General features: G+C 51.4%; 1 pseudogene; it reads left to right on the top strand.

Moving 5' to 3' along the window:
* Positions 1-6865: 6865 nt before the first annotated feature.
* Positions 6866-7336, top strand: LOC101958023 (large ribosomal subunit protein eL22 pseudogene; annotated as a pseudogene).
* The last annotated feature ends 16315 nt before the right edge of the window (positions 7337-23651 follow it).

Below are 23651 nucleotides of genomic sequence, written 5' to 3' on the forward strand. Positions count from 1 at the left end.
CACCTGCTGATCACACAGGAGGTGAAGTAGCTCTGAGGCATGGATGTGGCCAAGGTGACCTGGAAGAGGGATGCTGTGGCATCATAACCATACAAACCATACAAAGCAAAACAAGACAAAGATCCCACCAAAGTGGCTGACCAGGCCCCAGGACAACCACTGTCCATGGGAATTGGTTTAGGTGAGTCAGACCCTGGGGACCTGGGTGAATTACAGAAGAGGGCCAGGAGCAGAGGTGCCAGGACCCAGCAGGGCCTGGCTTCCCCCTCCCATGACACTCCCAGGTCCCTTCAGAGCTGTCTCGGCAGCGGTCACCTTCTGGAGTCTTCCTGGGCATTGCCCCTCAAAGGGAGATAGAAAACTTTCCACCTGGACGTGCTGGAGCTGGCCCAAACCAGCCTGCAGAGCAGAGGGGAGCCTGTCGGGGGATTTTGTGAAACTGGCTGTGAGAACAGTCAGGGTGAAAACTTAAACTATAAATGGCAAATTTGCCATTAAATACGTTATTTTAAAAGCAAAGTGATATAAATTCAAAGCTCACCACTTCCTAATGGTTGCCGTGTTTTTCTGTTAGCTGTTTCTCTATGGTGGAAATGCTATCCCACTGTGTGTTGCTGCCTCAGTCAGAGACCCATGAGAAACAGGATTCTTGGGACCAAGGATAAACACCTCTTGGGGGACTGAGACGGCCAAGCCAGCTCTCAGTCTTGTGGGTTAGCAGTGGTTCTAGAAAATTGGGAGCTTAAAGAAAAACTAGCCTCCAAGGCCAAGAGACGGGAGGCTGAGAGGTGAGCTCAGCCCCCTGGGACTCTGTGGTCAGCAGAAGGCCAGCTCTACCCAGACGAGGCAGGGTCTGCGCTATTCTGAAAATCATATTATCAGAGATCTTACCAGACGATCAGGGCAACTCCAGTGGCAAGAGGCCAACCCATGTGTAGAATAGTCACTGAGGTGACCCAGTTCCCTGTACCTGATGAGCATGGTCAACCGCACATCCCAGGTGGAGACCTGCCATGGCGATGAGACCTGTCGAGCAGCCTGATGAGGAAGAGCAGGTGCACCTGAAACCCACCTCTCCTCGTGGCCACATCAGGAGCCCAGCTCCTGCCCATCCGCAGGTGCCAGAGAAGCTGGGCACCCGGGTCCTTTGCTTGAGCCGGCCTGGCAGCTCTGAGAGTCCCTTCTGGCCCAAGCAGAAGCCCCCAGGAAAGTTTCACCTGTGCTCACATCCTCTCTGGGCCCCGTGTTCATGACTTCAGCTCTGGATCCAGGAACTGACTTTTTGGTGCCTCTTCCTGACTCCATGTTTGGTAATGTCCTCTAGGTGGGTGGCAGGGCATCACGCCCATAGGAGCACTTGCACATGAACACTGGTGAACTCCGTCACTCAGGGCTCTCCCCTCCCCACCCTGGAGGAACCAGGCTCTGTTGGGAGGCAGATCTCAGCACACATCCCCAGGTTTCTACAGAACTGTTGAAAAGGAAACAGGTGCTTCAGTTGGTCTCTAATCCTGCTTATAAATACCACAGCAACAAGAGATTTCAAGAACTGTTAGCCCCTGGGCAGTATCTTGACCCTTTTTGTGACTGTGGACGTTATCACTGTCTTCTTGAACTCTTTCTGGGTTTCTCCCTGATGTGGCTGGGATATGACTTGAGTGTCCCTTGTGTTCAGTGCTGGGAACCTGGGCCCCAGACTGGGCATGCTGAGAGTTGGTTGGACCTTTAAGAGCACGTGTGTAGGGGGAGGGGTTTGGACTGCCCAGGGCGGGAAGGATCCATGCAGTCCTCTGGGAACCCTGGCCAGTTCCCTTGAGAGTGGTGGTGACACCAAGACCAAGCATGGCCTTGGCTGGATTCCTGACTCACCATGGGATCGCTCCCACTTGGACACACTCCCATTGGGATGCCATCCACCTTGTTGGCCTGAGCCAAGCACATGCCAGCGCCATGCTCTTGGACCTCAGGAACTGTGTGAGTTAAAAAACAACAACAACCCTCCTTTCTTTATAAAGTACCATCTCAGGTATTTTGATAGCAATAGAAAGTGTACTGAGATACTGTGAAGTCAATTAATCTAATCCAAACCCGGGGTTCTGTGTTCGTCAGTTTTTGGTCACTGTAACAAAACACCCGAGAAAATCAACTCAGAAGGGGAAAGGTTTATTTTGGCTCCTGGTTTCAGGGTTAGTTCATGGTTGGTTGATTCCATGGTTTCTGGGCCTGTGGTGAGGCAGAGCATTAGGATGGAAAGGTGTCATGGAGGAGACCTGCTCAGCTCACAGCAGCTGGAAGCAGAGAGAGAGGGGTAGGGGCTGGGGATAAGATATGGTCACCAGGAGCTTGCTCCCAAGGACCTACTCCTTCAGCTAGGTCCCGTCTTCCATAGGCCACCTCCTAATTGTCCATTCAGTTATGACCCCATCAATGGGTTAATCCACTGGCAAGGTCCAAGCCTTCCTGCTCCAACCACTTCCCAGAAGTACCCGCTCTGGACCAAGCCTTTAGCACATGAGCTTTGGGGGACATTCGAGACCCAAACCTCTTATGTGCCACAGTCCCCTATGTCCTCTTTTACATGCATGGTATAAAATGCCTTGCGTTCTAAAAGAAACCACCATATTAAAATCAAGTCATTGAAAGTTTGCAATACGACATGCTATTCACACTTGTGCTTCCTTTTATTAGCATATTAAACAATCCAATCTAGCTGAGGGACCTCTAACTACCATACTTTCAAATCAGAGGTGGATGTGGGTGACGTTTCAAGATCCCAGCCACAGTTGTGATGTGACATGAACACAGCCACGATTTCTACTGTTGACAGATTCATTTACTGAAAAGGCAAACACAGCTCGTTGCCCACAGTCTTAATGGAAGGAAGTGCTGCATTTCAGTGAGAGATTAGGGAGAATAAACATGTACTTTGTTCCATCCAAGTTCACACGTCAACCCAAAGTCTGCTGGTGGACTCTGAGGATCCCCCAGGGGCTGGGTAAAGTCCCTGCACCCGTGTCTTTGCAGAATCCCAGAAGTGCTCCTGAGCATGTGCGGGTTCTGGGAAGTTTGCACCCCCCCCCATGGCGCCCTTTGGCAAGCAGAAGCACAAACTGGGTTGGCACTGGGTACCTTGCTCCCAAGAGAGAACACTCAGGAGTCCCCATAGTCAGGTGCCATCTGTTTCTCTGTATGGGGTGGACTTGGCTGGCACTCACCCAAGGTCCCTGTCCACTCACAGGTGCCAGGGCGGAAGTGATGATGGCCACTTCCAGGATGTGCGTTGAGAAGGCCTTCAGACTACCGGCTTTCACCTCCCCAACCTGGTAGCCCTGAAGTAACACCATGAAAGGTGGCTTCACAAAGGAATGGGACCTCTGAGCTCCTGGACCCCTGAAGGGCTCTGCAGAGCCTCTGCTCCAGGTGGAGGAGGAAGAGGGACGTCCTGGATTGTGGAGTCTGGGCACAGCACTGAGCCTGTGCAGCCAGCTGCTCCCTTCCTGTCCAGGGCAGCAGGATCCTGTGCTTTCCTTTCTCTTCCATGCTGGCCACAGAGCAGACTGTGTCCCCCTGCAGAAGAAGGCCTGCAGATTGTGGGTGGGGAGGGGAGGAGTCCACTACAGGCCTGGAGGCCCCCTTTGGCTGAGGTCACATTCTTCCATCTGTGGGCAGTCAGGCTTGCGGTTTGATCCCTGTCTGTCTCCTGGTTCCTTGCTCTCTGTTTGTCCTGAAGGCAACAGAAGAAGTCACAGGTGCATTATTTGTGCTCCCTGCCCTCAGGATATTTTCTCCACCTTCATCTCCACCCCTATCAGATACTGAGCTCTTGGAAGCAAAGGTATTTTGAATTTATCTCAACCTTCCTGTGATTTTGACATGGCCTGGCATTTAAAGTCTGAGGCTATCATAGAGCTGATGAGACTGCGATGGTCACCGAGGCTTGGAGGTAATTCTGTGCGTGTCCCTCGGAGCATGATCGTGCTGCTGAGGACACACGGAGTGGAAGAGGCCTCGGGGCCCCTCAGCACAGAGACTGTGCACTTGTGACATTTGCAGATGTCCACCTTTTCTCTCCAAAGCCAAGAGGATTCTTGGAGTCACTTTTTGTCATCTCTGCTGGGACGCCGGAGGAGAGGATGCTGCTCTGGGAGCCATCTGCTCCCTCGGGAAGAGCTTCGATTGTGCAAGAGTTCATCCTGGTCTGAGCTGAGATCTGCCTGGGAGCAAGTTCCCTCGCTGTCCTTCGGTCCTGGCTCTGCCTTCGGGGACCACAGGGATCACGTCCAATCTCAGCCTGTGCACAGCTCTTTACATCGGCAAGTCAGCCTGTCACCCCGGCTGAGCTCTCCCTTGTCCCTGAGGAGTGGAGCGCCTGTCAGACCTTTAAGATGGCTTTTTTTGGGCATATCCGTTAGCAAGCGTTTATTGATTACTTAAAGTCCAAGGGATACAGTGGGAGAAGGACCATGTTGGGGCTCTGGCATTCAACCCTCCTGCATATTCTTGGAGGACCAACCCTGGGCCAGGCTCCGGGCCAGGTGATGGGGATGCAGGAAGGAACTGCAGGCTGCAGGCAGCCCGTGGCTTGAAGCTTCTTGAGGCCCAGTGGGGAAGGAACCTCTGCCTCTGTATGCTGAGTTTATGGCAGGTCCCAGTTGAGCCCATTTCTCCGTTAGACACACACAGGAAATGGAGACCCCTCCGCTTGCTGTCTGCGCAGAGCTGGTGATTGAGCCTGAGAGTGATTTCAAGCTCTGTGGAGGAAGAAGAGGGAAAGCTCAATGCCAAGTCTGAGATGCAATCCACTGATGATGTGTCGCAGCCTGCCAGGCCACAGGATGAGGCTCTGTCCCTGGAGACCCCACCATTCATCCACTTGGGGACAGTCAGAAGGGAAATAGCAAATCTCACTCCAGGCCAAATCGGGTATTGCCAGCAAGACAGACAAACACCGTCTAGTGCCGCTGGAGAAGGGGAGCTGGCAGGCAGCTGGAAGAGTGGAAAGGTTTCTGCAGGAACTGGCCTTGGTCAGGCCCTGGAAGACTTGGCAGGGCAGCGTTGGGGGCGAAGAGGCGCCTCCTGAATGTGAATCGCCTGTGTACTGGTTGGCTGTGTGGGTAGAGCAGAAGCCCCCGCCTCTTGAAGCAGCACCGGAAGTTGATTTAGGGATGACTTACTCCACAAACACCTCCCAGAGAGCAGAGGGCTGCCCTGTTCTAAACTCTTAGAGAAGGGGCCACGTGGAACAGAATTCTCAGGTAGTCGATGCATGAGAGGGTGCTGAGTGTGCACCTGTACCGTTTTTCGCGGTCACCATGGGTGGCCCTTCCCTGCTGCACAGATGATCAGATCCTGGCTCGGGCTCTCCACCCCCACCCCACCCCCACCCCATGACCACCCCGGCTCTCCCTGCATAATCAACTTCTCATCTCAACCAGCCAATCCTGCTGGGTGAGAGCCCTGCTATGGTGTTAGAGAAAACAAAGAAGTCCTCCCGGGACACTGCCTCCTCCTTGGCTGTGGGGTCCAGCTTCCCCACTCCGGCTCCCGCCAGCCCTTCTCCAGTGAGTGGCACGTGGCCCCTGGGTCTACCCGCAGGGCTCCTGTCGTTCCCCCATTTCCATCTGTCTTCAGTCGCCGCCGTTCCTCTGAGCCTTGCCGGTCAAGGGCAGCGGTGACCTCCGCACAAGCACATGCAGTAATAACAACGTCTCCGTCTTCATGATGGTGCGGTCCCAGCAGCTGTGGGCCCTGTGGGATGCTCCTCTCTGGAACTTCTGTTTCCAAGTTTCCCGGTTTTCCCTCCCTCACTTGTCACAAGCCGTCCATGGGCTGTGTGTGGACCATGTTGCGCATAGTAGGTAGCCTAATGAGGGGATAAGTCTGGCACTGGGAGCCTCCCGTGGCACCCCCGCAGGGATTGATCACCTGATGCAGGTGAACTCCCCCCCCCCAAGCTCTGCCAGAGATCCCACACCACACCTGAGATGGGTGTGACCTGCCAAGATGTCAGTCAACCTGCTGACTGCAAGACAGCGAGAAGCCAGACTCCTGCCTTTGATGCCCCCCCATATATCAATAAAGCAAGTGCACGCTCTGTTTTGCCAGAGTCCAGAAGCTCCATCCTTCTGATCCGCTTGCCCCTCCTGCCCCCACTTTTGAAACTCCTTCTGTGTCCTGTGGTTTCTTCTTCATTCTATTTTTCTTAGCTTTTACTTCTCAGCCAGCCCATTCCACCGAGGGGAGCCCCATTTCCATCGCCTGCGCAGGACATGGGCGAGACTCTGGGATTCTTTCACCCTCCTCGAAAGGCTCTGCTTCTGCTTGACTTCCAGGGGCCTGGGGTTCTCTGGGGCTCAGTCCTGGCCCCCTCTCTTTCCAACACTCTCCTGGTGAGTCCCTCCTGTGCTGTGACATTGCAGCCCCTTTCCGTGCCCAGAGCTCCTGTCTCCTAGGCGCGTGCCTCCGCAGGGCAAATGGCACTGCACATGGAACCCAGTGACGCCTCCCATCTCACAAACCCCAAAGGGAACTCTGATTCCCACTGGCACCTCCGGGCCAGCTCTTCCTCCACCCTTCTCCAGGCAGCTGCCCACCGCCCTCCAGCAGCCAGAGCCCCAAACCCAGGGTCATTTTTAGAGATTCTTGTCCCTCCCTCCCCTCTCACAGCCAAGCCCTTAGCAAGTCCTTCAACTCCACCCCAAAGCCAGTCTTTAGCCACCAATTTAGCCTCCATTCTTGCTCTAGCTCTTGCTCAAGTCCTTCCTTCTGGTGGCTGCAGCAGTCCCCTAACGGTTCCATGTCCCCTCTATCATGGCATCTCCACTCAGTATCTGGAATGATCTTTTAAAAATGAAAATCACCTTTCTGCCTCCGCTGCCGCCATGGCGCCCGTGAAAAAGCTTGTGGTGAAGGGGGGCAAAAAAAAGAAGCAGGTTCTGAAATTCACCCTTGATTGCGCTCACCCTGTAGAAGATGGAATCATGGATGCTGCCAATTTCGAGCAGTTTCTCCAAGAGAGAATCAAAGTGAACGGAAAAGCTGGAAATCTTGGTGGAGGGGTTGTGACCATTGAAAGGAGCAAAAGCAAGATCACTGTAACATCTGAGGTGCCTTTTTCCAAAAGGTATTTGAAATATCTCACCAAAAAGTATTTGAAGAAGAATACGCGACTGGTTGCGTGTAGTCGCTAACAGCAAAGAGAGTTATGAATTACGTTACTTCCAGATTAACCAGGATGAAGAGGAGGAGGAAGATGAGGATTAAAACTCTTTTATCTGGAATATTTTGTAAGAGTTCTTGAATAAAACTTGGGAACCAAAAAAAAAAAAAATGAAAATCACATCTCATCTCCCCACTCCGACTTAAGACCTCCCACTGCTTGGGAATGTATTCCAAGCCCTGTTTCCGGCTGTGGCCCAAGTGTGGCTTCTCCCAGGCCCTGTCACACACTCTTCCCCCCACCCCTTCCCTACAGTGCACCTGAGAACAGTCTCCTCACTCTTCCTCCCTCCTGCTGGGCCATCTCCTGCCCCTGGCCCTTGGTCTAGTCTGTTCTTTGACCTGCAAGGCCATGTGGCCAGCTCCTCCCCTTCCGCTCACTCGCCCATTGCTGCATTTTGATTTTCTGCATTCTGTGCTCACCCTCCACTCTCTTCCTTTGCCTGTTTGTCTGTCCATCTGGCCCTCTACAGTGGCATATGGCTTCTGGGACAGAACTGAGCTTGCCAAGTTGCTCCAGCTAATCCCTGGCCTCTTGGAGAGCCCTTGGCCCATGGTGGGTGTTCAGAAGCTCCATGGAGGAGGGATGAGTGAATGCTGTGCTGAGGCCCTTACAGGCAGGTCCCTGGATGTTCCTCTGGTGGCCTGTCTGCAAACAAAGCCACAATGGCTCTCCTGCCTGGACCCCGGTGCTGGAGGACAATTCCTTCACCCTGGCTCAGGCCATGGCCAGAAGAACAGTAGGAAAAGCAACTTGAGAAGTGGATGCAGCTTCTTAGAGAATGTGCCCAGTCAGCCCGTGGGGGATGAGAGGCCCCATGAGGAGAACTGCAGCCAGCAGCAGATGGGTACAGGCACGTGAGTGAGGCCATCTGTGTTGGTCAAGTCTCCAAAATGCAGAAGCCAAGGCATCCTGCAGGGGTGGGCAGTGGGGCAGGTGGCTGAAGCCGGAAGATGGAGCCCACATGGATTCCCATCACCAAGCAGGTGAAGGAAGCAAAGCTCAGAGGAGGAAGGTCACCGACCAAGGCTCAGTGCCCAGGTCCATGCTGCTCAGAGTGCTTGAGACGTCCGGAGGTAAAATGCAGCTAGATTTCAAGGTCTTGGCACAGAAATAGAAGAATGTATAATATTCATCTTTTGAAGCTATTGTGTTAGAGTCTGTAAACAAATCAGGATGGCGCCTGGCATTTTGCCAGGGGGAGTGGTTTGTGAGGTGGCGCCAGTGAGCCATTAAGTGTGGAGATTCCTTATTGGTTGACTGCTGTATCGAGTTTATGTTAATTAGATAAGCTGTGTGGAATGTATATATACCCCTCCTGTCCTACAATAAATGGCTCCCACTCCTGCTGTATCAGTCTTCACAAGTTGTTCATCACCCCCCAGTTATATTGCTGCAGCCGGACTGCGGCACTATTGATTACATGTGAAGAAATATTTTGGATGCACTGGGTTTAACAAATGTATTATTAAAATGAGTGTCACCTGTGTGGTTTTCTTTTTTCTTTTTCTTTTTGGTGTGGGTACCAGAAAACTTAAATGACACACATGGCTTTTATGGCATTTCAATTTGATGGTACTAGTCTCGGTTCTCATGGGCAATTGGTGGCAGTGGGATGAGTGTATGTGTGAGCATATCTTCATGTGTGTGTGTGTGTGTGTGTGTGTGTGTGTGTGTGTACATGGGTGTATGTGCTCATCAGTACTAGTGAAGATATGTGCATGTGTGAGATAAATATGTGAATGTGTCTGTGGATTTGTCTATGTACACGTGTGAGTGTGTGTGTATGTATATGATTGTGTATGTGGGATTGTGAACATGTGTGTGAATATACAAGTATATGTGTGTGTGCATATGTATATGTATTTGTGTGCATATGTGTATTTGTATGTTGTGTGTGTGTGTGTGTGTGTGTGTGTGTATGCATGCACAGGAAGGCTGGCTTGCAGAAAGCCACAATCAATAGTCCAGATCAAAGTCCAAGTGGTCCTAATGTCACCACCCTATGCTAAGGTCTCTATGATGTGCCAGCCTGCTGAATACAGTCTTGTGAAATCCACAGGGAACCTGGGTGATCTTGGAAGCACCACCCTGCCTCACAGGCTCAGGGGGGGCCGAGTCACCCAAGAAGGTCCCGCACCAGGAAGTGGTGTGGTGCAGGAAGCCACCTGTGAAGTTCATGAGGATCTCCTCTCGGCATGAAGCCAGGGAGATTTAGGTTGGGCCTTGGGAAATATCCATGGCTCTCCCATGGCAATAGATTGCCTAATGCATGTGACCTTTGTCTCTGCTCTGCTAGGAAGACCCCTCACAGTAGCTCTGGAGATGGGCATAACCTGGGAGGAACTGGACAAATAAGGCTCAAGGTCTCTTTCTAGTGCTCTTTCCAGTGTGGAAGCTGACCCTTAAGGTCACAGAGCTGTCTCGCCCTCAGTTTAACAACTACTCTGTGTGTTCTGTGTTTTTTTCGCTGTTTTCTTAGCTTTATGTCGCCTTGCACCATTCCACTGAGAGTTGCCAGGAGTAGATGGCCTCCATCTGAAACACCCCAGGAAAATTCAGGGTGGAAGACAGAGCTGTGGAGGCCGAAGAAGCCCCCCTGTGGATGCATTCATTTAAAGGAAGGGAGGCGGCAAGTAGAGAAGGCAAGGCCGTGTAGACGAGGGTCCCAGGGACTGCAGGAGCAGTTTCCCTTCCTCCCCGTGGTGTCATTGGCTTTAGCCTCTAGGACCAGAGGTTGGTCCAGCTGCAGAGCTGAAGGTCACCAAGACAAGAATTTGCATATGATCTGGAGATTCTTGATGAACTCTGATCTACAGGCTGTTTTCACCTGTAGCAGGTGACGGCCCACAGGTGTCACGTCCACCCTACACACACACACATGGTTCCAGCACCAGGCCCGGCACCTGCATCCATGGCTTCACCTTAACTTCACATGACCTCTGTGAGGTCACAGGCCAAGGGCCCCACTTGACTGCTACTAAGGTGAGGGGCTCCTCTGGGGCCACTTGGGGGCTCAGTGGTGGATCCAAGGTCTGGGCCCCAGAGCAGGCCTGTGGCTGGCCACTGTCTGATGCTTGCTTTCTGCATTTACTCCTCTCGCCATTTTTTGTCCTGTGCCTTCTTCACCACAGAGCCTGCAAGTCAGGTGTGTGCCTGGGGTCACTCTGCCCAGCTCGCACCAACTTTCCACCTAAGGAATGCTGGCCACTGTTACGGATAAGCCTCCAATCTCAGCAGCCCAGTGCCTTGGTCCATTTGGGCTGCTATAGCCAGGCACCTTATTTTTGGTGACTTATTATCAGAGTCTAAATAATGGAGACTGGGAATCTCAAGGTCAACACATTGACAGATTCAGTGTCTGATGAGAGCTTCATAGTTGGTGCCCTGTTGCCGCCACCTCCCAGGGGGGGGTGGGCCAGGGAGCTCCCATGAGCACCTTTTTTAAGAACACTAGTTCCACTCAGTGGGTGCAGCTGTCACGACCCAGTCACATCCCCACCTTTAGCATCGCATCATCAGGTTCCAGTGTATGAATTTTGGGGACACCAACATTCAGTCCAAACAGAGAGTTTAATCCTGATCTACACAATGCTCAAATGGGTGTCTCTGATCTGGGACATCTGTCCTTCATGCACTGCTTTGGGAGCCTAGGTCCTTCCTTCTGTGACTCTGCCAGGCGCAACCTGTGCCTCCCGTGGGAAGGGGGCTTACGGAGGACCATCAGTGGAAAGTTTCATGATCCACATTTTGGAATCAGTCACACCCAACACAAGGGGTCTGGGAAATGTGGTCCAGTCAAGTCCAGGAGGAGAAGGACACGGGATGGGAAGGCAGGAAGCCTGTAGGACCTCACAGTCCTGCCTCAGCCTGGGCAGTAATGTGTTGAGCTGTGCTGAACAGATGTAATTTCTGTCTGGGGTGCTGAGCAGTGACCAGATTCTCTTACAAACTGGGGCCACAAGGAAAGGATGGCTACATGATGGTGAATACTGGTGGGAAGGCCTCTGAGCCTCTATTTCAATAAGTTCCTAAACAGGCTGAATGCCCTGGAAATAAGGTTGCTAATGCTCATGGTACTATGAGCTTCCAGGAGAATGACAGCATCCTCATTATTTCTGTTCCCACAAGGTCTAGTCACATGGCTGGCACTTACTATATGCGCTCAGTGAAGGATTGGATTCAGAATATACGTGACAAACTCATCAGGTATGAATTTGAAAATGCATTTCCCAAACACGGAGGCTTGGACTTTGGAGGTTGTACACAGTGATGTTTGCACAATGACAAAATCACCTGATGATGCATTTCTCAGAAAGTGTAGCTGACATTAAGCCATGCAAGACTACTCACCCAGAAGTGGGATCGCTAGTCCTAAGGTGGTTGTATTTTTTATTTTTGCATGTTTTTGCAGTACTGGGGTTTGAATGCAGAGCCTCACACTTTCTAGGCAAATGCTGTGCCTCTGAACTATATCTGGGCCCCTTTTGTGTTTTATTTTGATACAGGGTCACATTAAGTTGCCAAGGTTAACCTTGAACTTTCGATCCTCTTTCCTCAGCCGAATAGATGAGATTGATTTATTTTTAACTTTTTAAGTAACTGTCAGCAAGTGTACCACAGCACATTGTCATGATAGTCCACGGAGATTGCTATTTTCCCATGTCCTGATCAACACATGTATTTCTTCTTTGGCAGTAGCCATTCTAATAGGTGTGAGGTGGCATCTCTTTGTGGCTTTGCTTAGCCTTTCCTTAATTACTAGAGAGGCTAAGCATCTTTGCACGTGCCCATCAGCCATTTGTCTATCTTTGGAAAGAATCACCTTTTCAAGTCCTTTGACCATTTTAAAATCAAGTTGTTTGCTTGATTCTGTTGTTGTTTTGTTGCATTTTGGCATTTTTAAATGGTTAAAAAACAAAAATGATGTTTTATGACTTGTGAAAATTATATGCTGTTCAAATTTTAATGCCCATAGGTAAAGTTTTATTAAACACATCTGCATGCATTCATTTACTTTTTACCTTTGTGCCACACCAGCGCTGAGCAGTTGCCACAGAGACCAGATGATCTGTAGAGCCTAAAGGTTTCACCTCTCACCTGTTGTAGACACAATTAGCTACCCACCCCTGGGTCTAGAAGAAACCTGGAAGGTGCCAGAGAGAGTGTGGCTGCCTCCAGGGGGCAGCAGGGGGCAGCAGAGAGCTAATCTGGTGGGGAGCCCCTGCTGGTCCTTGAGTCCGGAATCCCAGAATGTGCTGGCCCTTTCCTGCTAAGCAGCCTTCCTTGGCTACCCCAGCCTGGTTCCCAAGGCCCTGTCTCTCTCCGCCTTCCTTTGCTGGTCTTTCATTGGTTGGCTCCATCAGAGCCTATGCTCCCTGTTCCCTGGAATCTTTGGGGCCAAAGGCCTTTGTTCAGGGGCTCTGATGGGGAGCTGTCACCACACCCCTCTCCTGCCCTCTCTGACCTGGATAACCGTCCCCAACCTTCAGGCTCAGCCTGGGTTCCAGCTCCTGCGGGAAGCCTTCTGTGACCTTGGATTTCCACCCAGACATGGCCAGGCCCCTCTCCTGGAGCCTTTCATGCTCAGTGTTACCCACTCCTGGGACCTCAAATGGCACCATGGGCCTGGGGGCAGGACCAGCGTCCAGTTATCTCTGAGTCCCCAATACTTATAAGAGACCCCGGCTCGTGGCAGGAACACAGCACGAGTTTGGTAAGAATGAGGGAAGGAATGAAAGCCCAGGCCCAAGGAAGGAACCAGGTCCCTTCAGGCCCAAATGCCGCTCAGTAACATCTAGGTGTGGTTGTGAGCTAGGGTGGAAGACACAGGATAGCTGGAGAGGGGACATGTGGGACAAGAGCCATCATGATTTAAAGTATAAACCTGAAGTCCACTTCCACATGGTTTAAAGTCCAGTTGAGTGGGTGCAGTGACTTGGGAGGCTGAGGCAGGAGAGTCACAAGTTGGAGGCCAGCCTCAGCAACTTAGAGACACCTTGCCTCAATATAAAAAAAAAAAATCAAAAGGACTGGGGTGTAGCTCAGTGGTAGTGTGCCCCTGGGTTCACTCCTCAGTACCTTAAAAAAATTTTTAAAAGTCCAGATTGAAAATTCACATTCACATACTTTAACCACAAACAGCTTTATTAAGACAATTGTTTGACCTTATCTTCAGGTCCATAAATAGCTTCTTTCCTAATCAGGGCCTTAAAGAAAAGTAGGTCTGCAAATGCTTTTGCTCAACAAGTAGGTATTTATATGTGTGTGTGTGTGTGTGTGTGTGTGTGTGTGTGTGTGTGGCCGAGGGTGGAACTGGGAGCCTCATGAAAGCCAGTGTGATTTATATCTTTAGGGTCCTATTATTTCGTTTACATGTCATTGTATTGGGTTCTCTAGAGGAGCATAACCAACAGGAGACAGATTCACGTATACATGGTTTATGGGTCTGGCTTACGGGACCCAAACTGTCTACAGGCTGTGGAGCTGGAGGAACCAGTGGCCACTCAGTCCAAGAAGCTGGAGCCTCAGAGCCAGAGGGGCTGAGTCACTGGGACGGAAGGCCCGGAAACCCCCTGGAGGGTCGCTGGTCAGAGGCCACTTTGGAAGAGTGAAGGAGCCGGGGTCTGACGACCTCAGAGGATCACGGCAGATCCAAGAGCCCACTCAAGAATGGAGCCTGCCTCTGCCGCTGCTTCCTCACCTCATCCTCCACCCTCTGTTTCCCGGGGCCCTCATCCTAGTGGACTGCGCTGCCCACGTTCAGGTGGCCTCAGTTTGCTGTCCCACGTGCCAGTCCTTCCTGGTAGCACCTCCTGACACTCCCAGGGGCTCTCCATCCTTGGCATCTCTCCATCTAATCTAGGGACAGAGTCACTCTGGATCCTCCTGCTCACCACCACGGGCTGTTGAAATTCACAAAGTAAACATGGAACTCTCGGACGGGAAATAGGTAAAGTTGTTGTTGTTTTTTTTTCCAGAAAAAATGAAGAAGAAAAGAAAATGGAGCCCTCGTAGCTGATGACCAACACATGGGGTCTCTAACACCAAGGAGGACTGGGACACCTCTCAGCCGGCGCCCCTGCACTGGCCATCTGACGCGTCACCTGTCCCCAGGCCTGGCCGAGATGCAGTCACACCTCCTCTGCAGACCTGCTCCCCTCCCTGGCCCCCCTGGGGGCTTCCTTCTCTCAATAGATTCATTCTGTGCCTCACTTTGACCTGTCTTCAAACTCCCTGCTGTGACATGGGACGCTCCTGGCCTGAGTTGAGGTCCACCTTCCTTTTTGGAGACTCCTCCAGGCCCTGTCCTGGTGACATCTTGGCCTGGGGGAAGGACAGGTGCTGGCCATGTCGTCTGTGTGCTGTGTGGCTGCCGCAGGTTCAGGGAGCTCAAGTGCTAAGAAGGTGCTGTTACGGAGAGCTCTGTCCTTGTCCCCGTGTCGATCCAATAACAAGGACACGGTTTTGAGAAAAAGGAAAAGGACGTTTTACTGCTTTGCTAGCAAAAGAGAAACACAGGGGACTCCTGTCCCTGAGGCTGTGATTCTGCCCTCGGTGGTGGTGGTGGGGAGCCGGGGTTTATAGGTGATTCAAAGGCCACCTTCCAGGTGTGCCCTGGTGGGGTCATAGTGCACTCAGGACTTTGGGAGGTTTCTTAGATATTTGGAGCCATCCCCCAAGTCTGAGTCACTTCCTGCCTGGGCTGGGCGTGTGCTCAAGACAGACAACTCAGCCTGGGGTGGGGGGATGAGGGTGATTCTGTTTCCCCTGAGATTAGGGAAGGGAGAGGAAGAGAGAGAAACATTACTGTCATAAAAACAAGACACAGAGGCAGGGCAGCGAGGGCTGCATCCAAAGCAGGAAGTGGACCTCTTTATAGAGGCTCACAGCCTCCCTGCCTCCCTCTGCGCATTGGCACCCGAGTGGACTGCCCCGTGGGCCCCTGCACCTGAACCCGTGGGTTCTTTTTTCCAACTTGTCTTCAGCCTCAGATGCTTCATCTGAGAAGTGAGACTGAGGCGTCACCTCTGTGACCTCGGGGGTTGCTGCACTGGACAAGCCCACAAAGAGTGACCTGCAAGTCTTTCCACAGTGTTGTCAACGGTGGCATGGGACACAGCCACCCCACGGGCAAAGCCCCTTTACCTGCCTTCCAAAGTCTAAGTGAGGAGGAGAGGTGTTTACCCTCCAGCCGGCGTCTCAGGCCACGCCTCGGGCTCTGAGTCCTCCAGTGCCACCCACGCAGCACACGCAGCCACTGCAAACTCATTTCAGAATTAGCTGAAGGAACTAATCGCTGTACAAACAGATTTCTCTTGTCAGATGCAATTTATAAATATCAGTTACACAAGGAAGTCAATTAATTGAAACCTCCCTGGTTGACTCGGCTCTCTCCCTCCCCCACCCGCCACCACTGGATGTCACCATAAGAGGCCTGTGGCTCTGAGGACCTGAGAGAGCTCCCCTTGCCTTTATTAATGAGATATGATCTGGGTTTGGCAGGAACCTTATTAAGCATCAGGCTCCTGCTGTGGACTCATTTTCCTTGAGAAAGAAACGGAAACCTTCTTTCATCCACACAGATGCGTCTCGGCTTCCCTCTCGGGTTCCTGCTGCGTCCCACCTTCTCCTGAGGACCCCCACCCCAGCCTGGTCTCCCCCAGACATTTCTCCTCCCTGTTCCTCTTCCCTCCCTCGTAGCTCTTCGTGGGGAGGGATTGAGAGAAACAGAGACGCTGAAATGCCACAAGCCATTGGAATGCAGAACCAACACTCTCTGCGTGACTCAGCCTGTGTCCCCGCGTCCCTGTCCTTGCCCGAAGCTTGCCAACTGAGCGACGAAACTTCAGGACAACGAGGCGTCTGGGGGAAACTCTCCTTTAAGGAGTATATGCATGAAAGATTTGAGGGACAGAGAAAGGACCCCAGCCTGGGTGGAGATTGAAGATGCCAATGAGACATGGCACGTGGGAGCGGCAGGATTAGAACACAGGACAGAAGGCATCACACAAGCACAAGGAAGATGGGTGTGAAATTGTGTGACCCTGCCCAGACTCCATTCTGGTTCACCCGCGGGCCGCTGTCCCTCTGTAAAAGTTAAAGCCCCAGACCAAGATGGCGCGCCCATTCAGGCGTCCTGAGATTATACATCCTCAGATTCTTCTCTGTGATGTGATCAAGAGTCTGGAAGGTCTGGGTAGAGGTTGCTGCTCTTGGAGAGCTCCTCAGACACCCATATGGTGACATTATTGATAGGTAACAGACGGGCGTGAGTTGTGGGAACATGAGGTTAAGGGGACAATTGTGTAAACTGGACCCACTCTGCTGAAACCCACATGCTTTCTTCTAAAGAGCAAAGAACCTTTGTCCCTGCCTGGTCTACGCCAACACATCAGCCTACACTCCTCAGGAAACGACCCGTTGTCTGCAGGAGAAATGCAGGGCCCCTGCTTAAAAGAACACAAGTATCCCCGAAGTGGGAGACTTTTGTGACATTTACAGATTCCAGAACCCAGGAAGACTGGAAACTTAGAAGCAAACCCCCTGACCATAACGTCTGTGAGAAAAGTTCCAATTAGAACAGGTCAGCACGGGCCTAGGTGGCCCAGAGCAGCCTCGGGTGTTTAGCAGGTCACCACAATAGCAGAACCTTTCCTGCAGGGGTGAGATCATGCTCCACGGGGAAAGTCTGATACAATCCTGTTCTCAGGCAAAAGTCAAGAGATGAACTTGGGCAGGACTCTCTGGAAACCTCCCTGGGACCCCCAATAATACAGGAGGGGCACAGCTCCCTTCTCCTCTCTGAGAAGGCCTACTCTCTCCCTTGAGTGTCCTCTCTTCCCTCTCCCTTTTAATAAATGCACACCTACTACTCTGAGTGACTTGTGTGGATTTTTTTCAGTGTGATCACAAGAGCCAGTCACCACGGACATCCTGGTTGCTTCGGCTCTGCAGATGGCCTTGCTCCGTGGCATTACCACCGTCTAGTGTACAAGATCTCGTGCTCATTCATCATACAGGTCAGCCCCTGAGAACAGGGGTCTTTGACTGCTTTATTCAGATAGGGCCCTAAATGCTTTGGACAATGACTAACCTATAAGTGACCAGTGAGCACCACTTAATGTAAAGGACAAGCTGCAGACTTGTTAGACAAGACCTGAACACTCCTTCTAAGGCAGCGGCCATTGATATTGAAGGTTTAATTGCTTTCCATGCAACCCAAACTCGGGTTTATTTAAGTTCCTTCAAAGCTGGCCCTGAGGAAGACGAGGAGACTCTCCTGTCTCAGATGTCCATCTCCAGGGGCTCGGGGACATGAACAGTTTTCATGAGAGGGAAGCGGGTACATTCATATGTTGCTTTGGCTAGACCGCGCTAAGCCAGAGAATCATGTTGTTGTTATTGATACTATTACTTTGATATTTTGGTACTGGGGACTGGACTCAGGGGTGCGCTACCAGACTTTTTTTTCTTTTTTTGAGTCAGGGTCTCCCTAAGTTGTCTGTGTTGACCATGAACTTGAGACTCTCCTGCCTCAACCTCCCGAGTCGCTGGGATGACAGGTGTTCCCAGTCAAACTATGTTGTCGTTCTGTTTGTTCGACCCTTGCCAGGCTTTGGGGGTAGTTCTCAGTTTCCATCCTCAGCATGATGTCACTGGGAGCAGAAAAACAGGTTACAGGAAATCGGGAAGCGAACCAGTTCTTAAAAAAATGTCTCCTTTGTCCTCCTCAGCGATGGATTTTGGTGTTTCCTTCCATCAACTTCTGAGTTTTGGTTGAGCAGAGAGAAGCAGAACCTTTGATTCAGGCAATAATACCAGCCAATGGGAGAAGAGAGAGGAAGCCTTGTTTACGGAGAATCCTCTATGGGCAGCTCTTTGCAAAAGGGATCTTCGTCATTTAATCTTCACCATGGTCCAAAAATTAAGGGACTGATCTACTTTCACAGGAGGACATGGCTGCCCAAAGAGGTCAAGCCCTTTGCCTAAGGTTACAGAGCTGATGAAGAGTGAGTCCAGGTTCCAAACCCAGGGCTGACTCAAGCTCCAGGCACCGCAGCACACATGCTGGGACTTCAGGGAAGACTTCCTGGAGGAGGCAGCTTTCACTCCATCTTGAAAGCAGGGCCGTGTGTGTGAGAAACACACTCACCTGCCCAAACACAGAGAACAGGCTTGGAGGACACGAGGTACGGGGGAAAAAACCAAGTGAGGCTTTAGCGATGGTCTTGCAAGGCTGGGTATCTGGGTGAGTGGCCCCCAGCGCAGTTACCACCAGCACTTTATCCCCTAGAGCGCAAGGTCCCTCCGTGGCGCCTCGTTGGCTGAGTTCTGTGGGGTGCACAAACTTCCCGAATGTTGCCTAGGTTTGACCGTCTCCTTTGGGGTTACTTAAAGAAGTATTCCTTAGCTGTTCCCAGCCCTCTTTGTTCTCTTGTGGCGGGAAAGTCTTCTTGGGCTGGGTGCCTTTCCTCATGCACTAGGCAGTGGGTCAGGCCGGCCTCCCGCCTGCCAAGGGCTGTCCGTTTCTCGCACTCTGGTGTTAACTGCTTGTACCTTTCCATTAAGCTGCCCCCCTGCTGCTGACAGCCCAAGTAATTGCAACGTTAAGGCTAAATACTGTATTCTGTAGAGGACCCTGGACTTTCTACTCTCACACAGGAATGCTAAGGATGTGAGTGCTAGAAGAAAGCAGGGTGCTCCACCCCAGAGAGGGGGGATGATGGGGCAGGGGGGAAGCCAGTCCAGGCCACAGGGGAGTACTGCAGTGGACCAGAGGAGGAAGGCAGAGCGGGGGTCGGACACCCGCTGAGACTCAGGTTCAAGGCTGTCTCTCCCAGTGGCAAAGCTATCACATGTGCTGGTGGAAGACAGTGTCGTGCTCTGGAAAGTCCTTAAAATAGCCAGAAGTCAGCATTTCCCTGCTTCACATCCCCTCCAATGAGGCAGATCCAAGATGTACTGAGACAAAATAGAATTACCTTTGAGGCTTATGGAGCTGAATAGGATCTAAAAATGTCATTCAGGTAAAAGTCTGGCTATTGTCAAAACATTAGAGCAGGTAGAGGACCCTGGATTCTACTGGGGGCTGGGCGGTGCCCAGCTATTATGTAGGTCTAGTGTTAGTACCTAGGGCAGGCAGCAGGACGGAGATTTTAGAGGAAACTGAGGCTCCAAATGTTTAAGTTTCCTTCCCAGAGTCGCAGGCTCTGAGAGGTCGATAGGACATCTACTACCAAGAGCTCATCTTCGGTCACTCTACCTTGTCCTTTCAGGAAGACATTGAAATGGTCCCCAGGAGCTCAAGTTGATAGCTAGGCGCTTCCTGTGGTGCTGAGCAGGTGCAGGGGCCAGGGCTCTGTGCTTTCTTGGTCTTGATCGGTCTGGGAAAGCCGAGGCCAGGGAAGCATCACTTACAAGGGTAGAAATGTGCACCCACGTCACACTGCAGGAGTCAGAGAGCCTCACCCAGCTCCCAGTGAGGGGTCGGGCTGGCTCTAGGAACCCAGGTAGAAGGAATAACAGACAAGCTGAAAGGTCGCCCCACTGCTGTAGAGCCAGGCTGCTTGTCCCCGCACGGTGCGCAGAACACGGAGACCACGAGTGCAAAGACAGCAAGGGCTTCCTCCCGAGGGGCCAGTCACTTGGAGATGCAAGAGCCAGCTTCAAACCCAGCTTCCTGTGGACAGGCAGCACTTGGGGCTGTTTACGGGATAGGGAGGGTTAGGCCGGGGTGAGGGTGCCAGAGGCAAGGAGCAGTAGGCGTGGGCTGTGCGCATGCGTGGTCAGCGGCTCTTCCACGGCGGTGCCGGCATGCTCTGGAGGTTGGTGCAGACCCTGTGACGTCACCCATCAGACACCTGCCCAGGCCAAAGAGACGGGCCAGTGACTTCAGCTGGTTTGCTAGACGAAAGCGGCCTCCAAGTTCCTGGAAACTGAGCTGGGCAGCACTGCCCTCCCAGCCGTGGTGTCTGTAGCAAAGATCTCGGGAGCGTCCTGCTGAGCCCCGGAACCTCTACCCTGGGGTGAAAGCAAGTGAAGCCAGCGGTTTACTCAGTTTCCCCTCAATTTCAGGCGTAGGCAGGAGAGTGGCGCCCAAAGATGCTCCAAGATGAGGAGTAAAACTTCTAGAAAATCTGAGGCTTTGAATGTGCCTCCAACCCCCTGGTCTTGACCCTTATTTCACATGGCGCGGGGGCAGCAGGACAGTTCTTTCCCTCTGGGGCGCGGGGCTCTCAGTACCAGCTCCACTCTCCCTACGCGGGTGCAGAAGGATGAGCTCAGGCAAAGAGACTCCCGGCGGCCACCCGACCCCATCTCAGGGCGTTCTGACAGGAGAAGGGTGTTTCCCTCACTCCTTGGGGAGTGTCCACTAGGGCAGCTCCGCTTCAGGCGGCAGAGGGGGCTCAGCTCTGCTCCAGGAGTCTGCACTCTGTCCAGGCCAGAGGAGAGACGACCTGCGCTCTCCCACAGGTGGAAGAAGCAGACGGGCCAGCAGAATCGTGGGCGCCTCTTCAGGTCTCAGTCTGCAGCTGGACTCCACCCCATCCCATTGCTCCCCAGGAATCTCATCACCAAAGAAATGAGCATCAGAGTGGGAGGCAGGTTCACCCGTGCGAGCCATTCCAAGGACAGGGAGGCAGGTTGGTCAGGAAGTGCACTCTGTGTGTGGAACCCGGGAGGAAGGGAGCCCCAGGACACTTGTGAGGACATGCTCCCCACATTCACAGGCACAGCTGGACCACTGCTGGCTTCCCCTCAAGGGAGCCTGTCCCTGTCAACAGCCAAGGGAGGGCAACTCCAAGTGCATGCTTAGAGAGGAACCTGGGTCTCTAAGAAGGAGAAAAGAAGGAGAGCTGAACTGGCCATATCCTCCTGCCCTTCCCCTCCCGAGAATTCACAGTGAGCCAAGGGTCGGCAGGAGGCTGAGGGTGCAACCCTAATCGGGGTCCCCTCAAATGGAAGCATGGAGAGCAGAAAGAAGGTTCTCTCCAGACACCCACATGTTCCTATAGTTTATCCACCCACATGGTTTCCCACGGCCTACGCAAGGGACACGCTCTCTCCTTGGAGGCTGCCTGTTTTGAAGGAAATCCAACATCTATCTATTGAACATCTGTTTTGTGCCAGGACTATCAAAAAGGTAGGGAGGGGGAGCCTGGGAGGAATAGACGAACTCTAGGTAGGGCAGAGGGGAGGGAGGGGAAGGGAGGGGCAGGGGGTTAGCAATGTCGGTGGAATGTGATGGACATCACTATCCAAAGTACACGTGTGAAGACATGAATTGGTGTGAGCATAGTTCATATACAAACAGAGATATGAAAAATTGTGTTCTATATGTGCAATAAGAATTGTGATGCATTCTGCTGCCATGTATTTAAAAAAATGAAAGCAATTAAAAAAAAAACGTGTTGAAGATCTTGGCAGGTGATAGGTCCTCTTGCCTCAGGAGGCCCAGCCTGACCCCATGTCAGTACAGTCAAATATACCTCCATCCCACACTTGAAATTTCTTGTGTTAGGCTTCTTGAAAGACTCTAAGATGTTTTCACTTTTATGTATTTATTTATATTTTTATTTTCAATTGACAAATAAAGATTGTATATATTTACGGTATACAACCTGATGTTTTGAAATATGTATGCATGGTGGAAAGGCTAAACCAAGCTAATTAACATATCATTACTTTACATACTTAGCTTGTTTTTTAATGAGAACATCTAAAATTGACTCTCAGTAATTTTCAAGTACATGATGTCTTGTCATCAACTGTAGTTGATTCTTGACCCTTGAAGAGATAGCTTGAATTTACTCTTGTTGTCTAACTAAAATTTTGAATCCTTTGACCAATGTCTCCTCAGTCTCCCATGTTCTCACTTTTAAAATTATTTGTTTATGAGAACTTTATTATGATTACCTGTGCCTATGAGGGATTCTTGCAAAGAGAGAAAACTTATCATAAAATTTTTTCAGTTGTAATGGAACTGGTGTGATTGATCCCTACGTGGGGAGACAGCACTCAGCACCATGCCAGATGCTGCAGATAGGAGGACAGAAAAGGGCAGGAATCTTGGCTTCTGGACACTCTCAGTTTATAGGGCAAAACAGGGATGTAAAAATAGAAATCACAACAGTGTGAGATGCACTCGTTGGCATGTATTCAGCGTTTACTGGGCACAAGAAAAGGAAGGGGCAGCCATACAAAGGCTCTGTGGAGGACCTGGAAGGGAAGGGCCTGCTGAGAGTGGCCAGGGGGCAGGCAGGGGTGAGGAGAGGCCAGAGGAGATCAGCAAGAGAGTTCCAAGTCAGGAAAGAATGTGAGGACAGGTGAGAAGCCCAGAGACACCTACCTGGAAATCTTGGAGTCATTCCTTGTGGCTGGAGTGTAGAATGTGAGGGGTGAGATGATTAGCATGGGGCAGAGTGGCAGTGTGGGGTGCCATCTGTGTCTGGGTACCAAGGCAGTCACCTCAGGCTACCAGCTGGCACCATGGCAGGAGTTCTAGAATGTTTTCTTTATTGAAGTGTGGATTATTGCTCCCGTATCATTGATTCTGGCTTCTTTGTGAAAGTTTTACTAATAGGTTAACGTCTCGCTCCTTCCTTTCTTTTAAATTTTATTTGTTGTAAACATCCCTCGTGTATAAGACACAAAAGGTCAGATGGAGGGCTTGTTTGTAACTCCTTCCCTCACTCTGGGTAAATGCAGTGGGGACCCTGTATACTTTCAGGGGTAGAGCAATGGTTGAGGTCCTGTCTCCATCTCCCTCAGAGCTAGGAATTGCTTAGCATTTTCATTCCATTGTCATTTCCTTTTCAATCAGAAGTGAGACTTAGAAATCTCTATGTGTTTCTTCAGGCTACTATAACAAATTACCACAGACCAGGTGGCTTAAAAGAACAGAAATTAATTATTTCACAGTTCCAGTGTCCCAGAAGTCCAAAATCAGTGTGTGGTTAGGGCCACATCTCCTATGAAGCTTCTGGGTGAGGATTTCTAGCTTCTGGTGGCTCTTGGCAGTCTTTGATGTCCCTAGGCTCATAGCTGCCTGGTTCCAACCTTTGCCTCCATGGTCACGTGACTTTCTTCTCTGTCTTTCTTCTCCTTTTTCTATAACACATCAGCCTTAGGACTTAGGGCCCAACCCAATGCCGCATGACCTCATCTGACCTAATTATATCTAGAAAGATCCTATTTCTGGATAAGGTCATATCCCAGGTTCTAGGAGACATATATTTTGGAGGCTACTATTCCACCCATGTTAATCTCCTTACTTTGATTTTCTGCTTGGTCGGTTCTAACTTTAGTGCCTTGGGTATGGGTTTCATTTTGGGGATCTCATTCCGGTTGTCTCACCAGCTTTCATTCCCTCAGCCATCGCTTTCCTCTCAGCCTGCTCTCCTGGCGGCTAGGATTGTCACCTGAGACA

This window comes from Ictidomys tridecemlineatus, chromosome 5 (assembly GCF_052094955.1).
Source record: "Ictidomys tridecemlineatus isolate mIctTri1 chromosome 5, mIctTri1.hap1, whole genome shotgun sequence".
In the NCBI taxonomy this organism is placed as follows: Eukaryota; Metazoa; Chordata; class Mammalia; order Rodentia; family Sciuridae; genus Ictidomys; species Ictidomys tridecemlineatus.